The sequence below is a fragment of the Zootoca vivipara genome, chromosome 4, assembly GCF_965207765.1.
Source record: "Zootoca vivipara chromosome 4, rZooViv2.hap1.1, whole genome shotgun sequence".
In the NCBI taxonomy this organism is placed as follows: Eukaryota; Metazoa; Chordata; class Lepidosauria; order Squamata; family Lacertidae; genus Zootoca; species Zootoca vivipara.
The window spans coordinates 20,042,157-20,051,951 of record NC_142587.1 but is presented as its reverse complement, the minus strand read 5'-3'; positions in this window follow the sequence as shown (position 1 = coordinate 20,051,951).

Below are 9,795 nucleotides of genomic sequence, written 5' to 3'. Positions count from 1 at the left end.
TATCTGTGTGTTTCACCTGTACAGCTGATAATAAGAAATGTCCACAGTTTTAAGTTCTTTAGGCTTGCTCATACGCCACGTCGTTAAGAAGATCAGAATTAGAGGAATCTCATGGTTTATCATCCATGGGCATATTGGGACCAGTATCATAATATAATGTCCTTACAAATATAGCCGTTCAGGAGAGTAGTAGCACTGTACTGAAACACTTGTCTGCAGAGCCGTCTTTCCCATAGGGCTTAGTGGTGCGTCGCACCAGGGCACCAGCCTCTCAGGGGCACCCCAGCAAGTGGGGGAGCTGTGCGGCTTTGCCGGCAGCCTCCCCTTTTCCTGCACGCCCACCAGCTGCGCCCCGCCAACCATAAGGCTGGCGGGTGTGCAGCTTCCCTCCCAAGCCTCCTCAGGAGGAGAGCAATCCCCGCAGAGGCTTAGGATGGAAGCTACCATATGGCTGGCGGGTGTGCAGCTTCCCCCCCCAAGCCTCTGTGGGGATCGCTCTCCTCCTGAGGAGGCTTGGGAGGGAAGCTGCGCTCTCTTCCCAAAGAGGCTTGGGAAGGGTGCAACTTCACTCCCAAGCCTCTGCGGGGATCGCTCTCCCGCAGCGGCATGGGGGAGAGTTGCGCCCCCCCAGATGGCTGGCAGTATGCAGCTACGGCCACCCCAACACTATCTGTGGTAATTTGGGGGCGCTGGGCAGATATTTGCACCCCGGCATCACATGTGCTAAAGACGGCCCTGCTTGTCTGCTATTTCCACTGATCTCTCTTCTCTAGTTCTGGCAGTTCCAAACCCCACAGAGAGAAAGATCAGTTTGCAGGGAGAGTGGAGGTGAATTTCAGGAGAAAATCTGCTGGTTAACAACTCACTTCCTTACAGGAAATAGCCTCTTCTAGAGAGCACTTCTTGCTTTGCAAAAGAGGAGGAGGGTGTTGTGCTAAAGCAGCAGTTGCCAACCTGGTGTGCTCCAGCTGTTTTGGATTGCAGTTCTCATCTTCCCCCAGTAAGCACGACTCTGTTGTCTGGGACTGATTGAAGCTGTAGTCCCACTCACCCAGAGGGCACCAGGTTGGTGAGGTCTCACTTAACAGCATGGCGAATGTGCCCTTCCTTACTGATTCCAGTCACGAAACGACTTCCTAAAAAAATTCAGAAGTGATCAGACTGCTGCAGGTGTCTTTTCAAAAGTCAGAGCAGCAAAGAATTTCTTGTTTAGGTATACAGGGACTCAGCTGAAAAATTCCCGTTCTGAACATTATTAGGGGCATATCATTTTGAGAGTAGCACAGGAAGGATGTGTGAAATGATTTATTTTTTCCTGGTTATATTGAACCTGCGTATCGTGAGGTGGTGGGAAATCCATGAATTACCACCTCAACCTGTGTGGGCTTTGTTCTTTGAGGGCTTTGGCGCCAATCTGTGCTTAAAGTGTCACTCTTCATTTGATATTGAGCATGCTACTAATTTGTTTTAGCCACTTCTCGTCTCAAAGAAATATTATATGCTCTGGTTTGAAAACTTGGGCAGAGCTGTAACCGAGAGCCAAGCGGATGTGATTTATAAAGGCTGCAGAAGAGACGTGTGCTATGTATAATGCGATTCAAAGCTATTCTGGCACAGGCATAGAAACTTAACCACTAATTGCATATACAAAGATGTCTACAAAAACCATTACAAATACTTGAACTTCTTCATGTGTCAAAGGGGAAGATAGTGCTGCTTTTCTTAACGATTTGCTGCTGAATAATTGGGAGGGTCAGCCATCATTGGTGGGTGCCCTAAATATTCCTAGGTATTTTGGTGTGTAATTATCGTCATGTATGATTTCTTGAGGTTGCAGTCTTACTTGGAAGTAAGGTCAGGTAAAAAGATGTAGAGGATTAGGCTAGAAAAGCAATCCAAATAAGCTTGGTGTTGTACATTTTAAGTTTGCAACCCAACCATCTGAAACCATCTAAAGCAGGCATCCCCAAACTTCGGCCCTCCAGATGTTTTGGACTACAATTCCCATCTTCTCTGACCACTGGTCCTGTTAGCTAGGGATCATGGGAGTTGTAGGCCAAAACATCTGGAGGGCCACAGTTTGGGGGTGCCTGATCTAAAGCAGGGTTTCCCAAACTTGGGTCTCCCACCGTTGTTGGACTTCAACTCCCATCATCCCTAGCTAGCAGGACCAGTGGTCAGGGATGATGGGAATTGTAGTCCAAAAACAGCTGGAGACCCAGCTGTTGGGAAACCCTGATTGAAAGCATCAAAAACAGTCTAGGATGTGAAGAGCAGGAGGGGAAACAAAGGATGAACAGTTTTCTGGTGAAACAACAATTTGTTTTGACAATTTGTTTCAACAACAATTCTTACCATTGCCCCCTTCACCAGATTTTATTAAGAAAGTGAGAAGAGCTGAGGCACAATCCTATGTGAATTTTGAAGGCTAGCTGTGTATCTGTTCCCATATGGCTTCAGATTTGGTAGAGCCACCTTTAAATGCAAATGGAATCCAATTTCTGCCCTATGGAAGAGCATATGCAGGAGGTTCCAGGTTCAATCCTTCTAGGTATGGCTAGGGAACCCTGGAGAATCGCCGCCATTCTGTGTGCAGACAGTACTGAACTAAATGCACCAGAATGCTTTTGTTAAAGGCAGGTTCTATTAACAGGGGGCAGGGACTTGGCAGAGGAGGAATGTTGGAGACTGCCTCCTCATCCTGACCCTTCCAGGGAGGAGGAAGGGGAAGACAGTATAGATTTACAACAGGGGATTGAGGGAGGTCACAGCTCAGAGGCAGATGAGGGGGAAAGCTGGGACAACACCCAGCTGACATGGTGTCACTAGAAAGCATCCCAGACCCTTTATCTCCCAGAACCCGTCAAGCCTTAAAAGTAGAAGAGCAAAGAACTCAAAGACAGAGGGCACCTAGCACCACCTGTAGAAGTAATACTACTACTACTACTACTACTACTACTACTAATAATAATAATAATAATATATTATTTATATCCCGCCCATCTGGCCAGGCCTCCCCAGCCACTCTGGGCAGCTCCCAACAGAACATTAAAAACACGATAAAACATCAAACATTAAAAACTTCCCTGAACAGGGTTGCCTTAAGATGTCTTCTAAAAGTTGTGTAGTTATTTATCTCCTTGACATCTGAAGGGAGGGTGTTCCACAGGGAGGTCACCATTACCAAGAAGGCCCTCTGCCTGGTTCCCTGTAACCTCACTTCTTGCAGCGAGGGAACTGCCAGAAGACCCTCAGAGCTGGACCTCAGTGTCCCGGCAGAATGATGGGGGTGGAGACGCTCTTTCAGGTATACTGGACCGAGGCCGTTTAGGGCTTTAAAGGTCAGTTTTGAATTGTGCTCGGAAACGTACTGGGAGCCAATGTAGGTCTTTCAGGACCTGTGTTATATGGTCCTGGCGGATGAGGAAGTGATGAATGAGGAAGTGGGAGAGATGGGGAAGAGGTGGAGATTCACCCGGGACAACACCATTATCCAAGGGTTCTGTAAAGATTGAAATAAAAAAGAACGGTAAGAAACTTTTCCTTGTCTTTATGCTTTCCAGGGCAACCAGCTGGGAGCCGCTGACAGCATCCTGACAACAGGGTTCTGCATTAATGTCATTTTAGGCATTAAACCCACTACACCAGGCATTTTTGCTGTCTCCTACTGATGCATGCCTAATGATGTTTCCCATGATTTCCCCCCTATTGACTTGTAAGCTGCCTTTGAAGTCTAACAATGTAAGCCTTATCTAGTCCAGAATCCTTTTTCTGGCTGTGGTCTTGTCCAATGGGAAACTTGTATATATTGCCTTCTCCCAATCTTGTACCCTAGCCTCTGATCCTGGCAGGAGCAAATACCGTATAAGACGACTGGGTGTATAAGAAGACCCCCAACTTTTCCAGTTAAAATATAGAGTTTGGGATATACTCGCCGTATAAGAAATACGACCCAGCATGTAAGACGACCCCCGACTTTTGAGAAGATTTTCCTGGGTTAAAAAGTAGTCTTATACGCAGGAATATACAGTAGGTACCATGGCTAGTAGCCGTTGATTGTCCATAAATCTGTCTGATCCCCTTATAAGCTATTTAAGTTGTTGGTCCTTGCTGCCTTGTGGAAGCCTAATAAAACTGTGATTGAAAGATAGGGTAGAAATACCTTTAAGCATATAAATAAACAGCATCACTTTTAAAAAACAAAATCCAGAGAAGTCCAAAGTTCCAGAAGTCAAAATCTGAAATTTTGCTAAGTTTTGAAATGATGCAAAATTAGTTTTTCCAGTGAATAATTTCATAAGGAAAAAAATATATAACTTTATTATTTATAGGCCACCCATCTTGACTGGGTTGCCCCAGCCACTCTGGGCGGCTCCCAACAAAATATTTAAAACCTAGTAAAACATAATCCATTAAACACTTCCTTGAACAGGGCTGCCTTCAGATGTCTTCTAAAAGCCCGATAGTTGCTTATCTGCTTGGCATCTGATGAGAGGATGTTCCACGGGGTGGGCGCCACTACCGAGAAGGCCCTTCTAATTTATCAATAAATTCAAGTTTCTCAATAAATTTGTTTTCTAGATTCCCCCAACCCCTCTTTTTTTAAACCACAAAGTCGGCACATTTCAGAGAAGTCCTTTGCATATGTATCTTGTGTGTGTTTTAAAGGAAACTATATATGATGCAAAGAGACTCTTTAAAGGAGATTCTCAGCATATTTATTATTTCCCACAGCAGAGAGGTTGAAGCATGGCTATGTATGGCTGTTGGCATCAAAGGAGTTCCTAACACAATCTAGTTTCCACCGAGAAAGCAAACACGATAATGGTGTTACACCTCCTTGTCCCCTTGTATGGTAAAGGCTCGAGCTGCAAGTGTGTGCTTCACACACACACACACACACACACACACACACACACACACACACACACACACACCTATATTTAGTACAAAAGGGATAACACTTTCTGAGCCAAATTGGAACAGGAATTCTGTCTCCGGATGATGTTTTCACATGGAATGATCCCCGAAGGCAAGCTCTAAACCGGCAAGGGAAACAATTTGTTTTTAATACTGCTCTTTTGCGCGAATGCATTTCTTTGCAAAAGAGATGTTTTAATGGAAACACCATCAATGTGCCTTCAGCAGCCGGCTGTGGGAAAAGGCAGGCTGCAGCCTTTCCTTTGGGGTGATGGAAACAAAATGGAAGTAGGGGACATGGAGGGAGGGCGAGCCCTCAGCAAAACATCACCACAGGCAGGGCTTTTTTTCCAGCCGGAACTCGCAGACACTCAGTTCCGGCACCTCTCAGGTGGGCACCATTGCCATTCTCAGAGAACAAGGCAGGTGTTTGTGGTGATTTCCGGCACATCATCTTCTTTTTTTAAGGAAAATAGCACTCGTTACAGGCATATATAAGGGACCCAGGTGGCGCAGTGGGTTAAACCACAGAGTCTAGGGCTTGCTGATCGGAAGGTCGGCGGTTCGAATCCCTGCAGCGGGGTGAGCTCCCGTTGCTCGGTCCCAGCTCCTGCCCACCTAGCAGTTCGAAAGCACATCAAAGTGCAAGTAGATAAATAGGGACAGCTCCGGCGGGAAGGTAAACGGCATTTCCGTGTGCTGCTCTGGTTCGCTAGAAGCGGCTTTGTCATGCTGGCCACATGACCCGGAAGCTGGCTCCCTCGGCCTATAGAGCGAGATGAGCGCCACAACCCCAGAGTTGGACACGACTGGACCTGATGGTCAGGGGCCCCTTTACCTTTACCTGTACCTTTACAGGCATATATATATAAAGACGCAGGCCTGGCCAGAACACAGGCACCTATACTGGCACCTAAATCAGCACCTATACTGGCACTGCTTCACCTATACTGCTTCACCTATACTGGCACCCTCCATGAGGGTGCTGCATCTGGGGCTCCTGCTGCCTGAGGCAGCCACTTCACGCCAGTTCATGGGCAGGCTGGCCTTGCTTGGGGTCATTACGGGGCATGCACACTGGTACTTGTTTACCTGTAAGCACACACCCAGGGGCAGAGGAAGGGGGTGGGGTGGGGGCAAGTGTCACCACTGAGGGGTGTGTGACGAAATGCTGGGCGGCACTCACCGCGGGGCCTGCAGCGCGCCTGAGCCATGCTCATTATTCTCCTGGGAATAATCCGGTGGCTTGGGCGCCCGCAGGCTCTGTGCTGCCCCAAACAGTCTGCCTGCCACCTCCCTCTCAGCTGTAGGGCGGCTAAGCGGGAGGAGGCAGGAAGACTCATCGGAGGCCCCACAGAGCGTCTTACCTTGGCTGGCCCCGCTCCTGAGTGCAGGGCATGCAGGTCACCCCAGACGCCTGATCGGCTTGCCCTGCCGCTGCACACACCTTTGCTTATTTTTAAATACAAGTTTCTCAATCTACCAGATTTGCACAAAACAGCAGCCGTGTGTGTGTGTGTGTGTGTGTGTGTGTGTGTGTGTGTGTGTGTGTGTGTTGCTCCAAGCCAGGAAACCCGAGATTCATGGGGATTTGTTCACATGAGAGACATGCTACCTAAATCATATATAGGTGATCCTATATGTTGCATTGAGCATAGAAGCATTACATTCAGCCAGACCACTAGTCCATCCCTCTTCTTATTGTCTACTCTGACAGGCAGTGGCTTTCCAGGGTTTCAGACAACATCCTGGAGATGCTGGGGACTGAACTGTGGATCTTTTGCATGCAAAACACAAAAAGCACTAGCACTGAGCTAGCCTTCCCCCAAATGCTTTCTTCCCAGTGCTTACAGAAGGGCAGATCTTCTGCTTTGCTGTTCACATCTGATGGTTTGCTATACAGATATCATTTCCTCGGGCATCTTGTTTCACATGTGCACGGTAAGAGAAGCATATACACCCCTCAGCTTGTGCTTGTGTCTGTCATACCCATTTCTGCAGAGGCAGCATGGTTATTGTTTTCCTACATGGACGGGATAAATTACTGCATGCGAAGCAGTGCCATTGAGAAAAAGGGAAGCAGATAAGGCATCCTACGTTATCCTGCCAGGCTGGCACAAATTGTGACCCACAAAGCCATCCGTAGCTTGCCAGCCAAATGAGGTAGCCCACAAGGGGATTAAGAAACATCCGGAGGTGGCTACATCCCTGAAACTATGAAAAGAAAGGCATTGTGATGCATTTGGCAGGCATCGTAAAAGCTGGCGGGCTGCATGTAGCTTTGTTGCACAGACTGTGGTCCTATTCAGGCTCTGGGAAGGTCACAAACAGAACCTAAAGCACTCTTCCCACCTGCAATGGTCAGCAACTGGTATTCAAAGCCTTTGAGAGCAGAGCTGGAACATAGCCATTGTGGCTAGTAGTTTGTTGTTGTTTAGTCGTTTAGTTGTGTCCGACTCTTCGTGACCCCATGGACCAGAGCACTCCAGGCACTCCTGTCTTCCACTGCCTCCTGCAGTTCACACTCTTGTAATCATAGCTGTCAAGTTCTCCCTTTTTAAAAGGGAAATTCCCTTATGCTGAATAGGCTTCCACGCGAGAAAAGGGATAACTTGACAGCTATGCTCATGTTGGTAGCTTCGAGAACACTGTCCAGCCATCTTGTCCTCTGTCGTCCCCTTCTCCTTGTGCCCTCCATCTTTCCCAACATCAAGGTCTTTTCCAGGGATTCTTCTCTTCTCATGAGGTGGCCAAAGTATTGGAGCCTCAGCTTCAGGATCTGTCCTTCCAGTGAGCACTCAGGGCTGATTTTTTTCAGAATGGATAGGTTTAATCTTCTCGCAGTCTATGGGACTCTCAAGAGTCTCCTCCAGCACCATAATTCAAAAACATCAATTCTTCGGCAATCAGCCTTCTTTATGGTCCAGCTCTCACTTCCATACATCATTACTGGGAAAACCATAGCTTTAACTATATGGACCTTTGTCGGCAAGGTGATGTCTCTGCTTTTTAAGATGCTGTCTAGGTTTATCATTGCTTTCCCCCCAAGAAGCAGGCGTCTTTTAATTTTGTGACTGCTGTCAACATCTGCAGTGATCATGGAACCCAAGAAAGTAAAATCTCTCACTGCCTCCATTTCTTTCCCTTCTATTTGCCAGGAGGTGATGGGACCAGTGGCCATGATCTTAGTTTTTTTGATGTTGAGCTTCAAACCACATTTTGCGCTCTCCTCTTTCACCCTCATTAAAAAGTTCTTTAGTAATTACTAGTTAGTAGTTAGTACCGTAGCTACTAGTAGTTGAGATTCCCCAACATTTCTACGCCACCCATTCAACCAAGTCCTGTGTGGATGAATCAAGAAGGTATCTGTGAGCATAGGTACAGATGTTCTCTGAGTACAATAGCATACCCTCCAAGTGTCCCTATTTTCCAGGGACAGTCCCGGAATTACAAATTCCACCCCGGCTTCTGATTTGATCCTGGAATGCCCCTATTTCCCCTGCCAGTGCTGTCGCCGCCAAGCTCAGAGAGGAGAGTAAGCTGGCACTTGTCCTGAGTGGTGTTGGCAGTGGCAGCTGCAAGGGAGCACTCCTTTGCCTCTCCATGGTTTCTCCATGGCAGCCGCTGCTAGCCTCCTTCCTTGGGGGGCAGCTCATACTGGCTGCTGGAGAGGGAGAGAGGAGAGGGAGAGGCTGCGACTGGCTCTGGGGGGCAGGCAGAGGGCAGGGCCGCCCTGGGCAGGAAGAAAGGGGGAGTAGAACACAATGCAAGGAGTCTTTGATTTTTTTTTTTTAAAAAAGCTTTGTGCTTCCAAGGACTCAGCTACATCAGTAAAGAAACAGCAATTTGAATGCGCTATAAGCATGCATCATCAGATGGCGCCAGAGAGCAGGACATTTTTAAACGTGATTTTCCATCAAGGTTTTTTCCCCTTTTGCTATAACGATCTAATTTCTGAATTATTTATGGCGTCCCCCCCATGTTTACCCCAAGTCTATTCTTGCCCCGTTCTAAAATTTAATTATTGGTGTGTATTTTTCTTTTTGTAAATCTACAAAAAGGGCTGGGAAACCTGTGGCCCTTTAGAGCAGGCATAGGCAAACTCGGCCCTCCAGATGTTTTGGGATTACAACTCCCATTATCCCTAGTTTACAGGACCAGTGGTCAGGGATGATGGGAGTTGTAGTCCCAAAACACCTGGAGGGCCGAGTTTGCCTATGCCTGCTCTAGATGTTACCAGACTGCAATTCCCACCATCCCTGATGTTATAGAAAATTATAAGGGGGTTGCAGGACACCATTACTAATGAACAGAGAGGGGTGACCGAACCTGACAGCTGCAGTTACCCAGAATCCCTCGCAACACCACCTTCTTCGCCTCTGCTCCACTCCAGAGACCCTCGCCCCTCCCGCTTGGACTCAACCCTGCCTTAAGGAAGGCTTAAGGATCAGCATATGCACACATTTCCACATGACTAGCAACTTGGGAGCCATAATTCCCTGTCAATGGTATCTCATTCACAATGGAAGACTCCTCTGAACAAAAGACAGTGATCAACTCTTATGAAAATGTTAATTTCACTTTGTGTTTAGGAATTCACACCTGGGAGGGGTGATAGGAGGACTAGGAGAGGTGTCAAAACTGCTCAGATTTCTACCTTGAACCCTCCTCTTTTGTGAGGTATTGATTACATAGCTGTGATGTAGGAATGATGTATTGGGGGCGTTTCTTGGTGATGGGAAAACTGATAAAAGTGGAGGTTCTCTTTTGTTCTGGGTTCCTTCCTTGTTCTCCTGCGTGAGGGGAAGGACCCTGTTGCAACAGCAAATAAAGGCTTTGCTTCTCAAACTTCTCTGGTTGGCCTCTGTTATATAT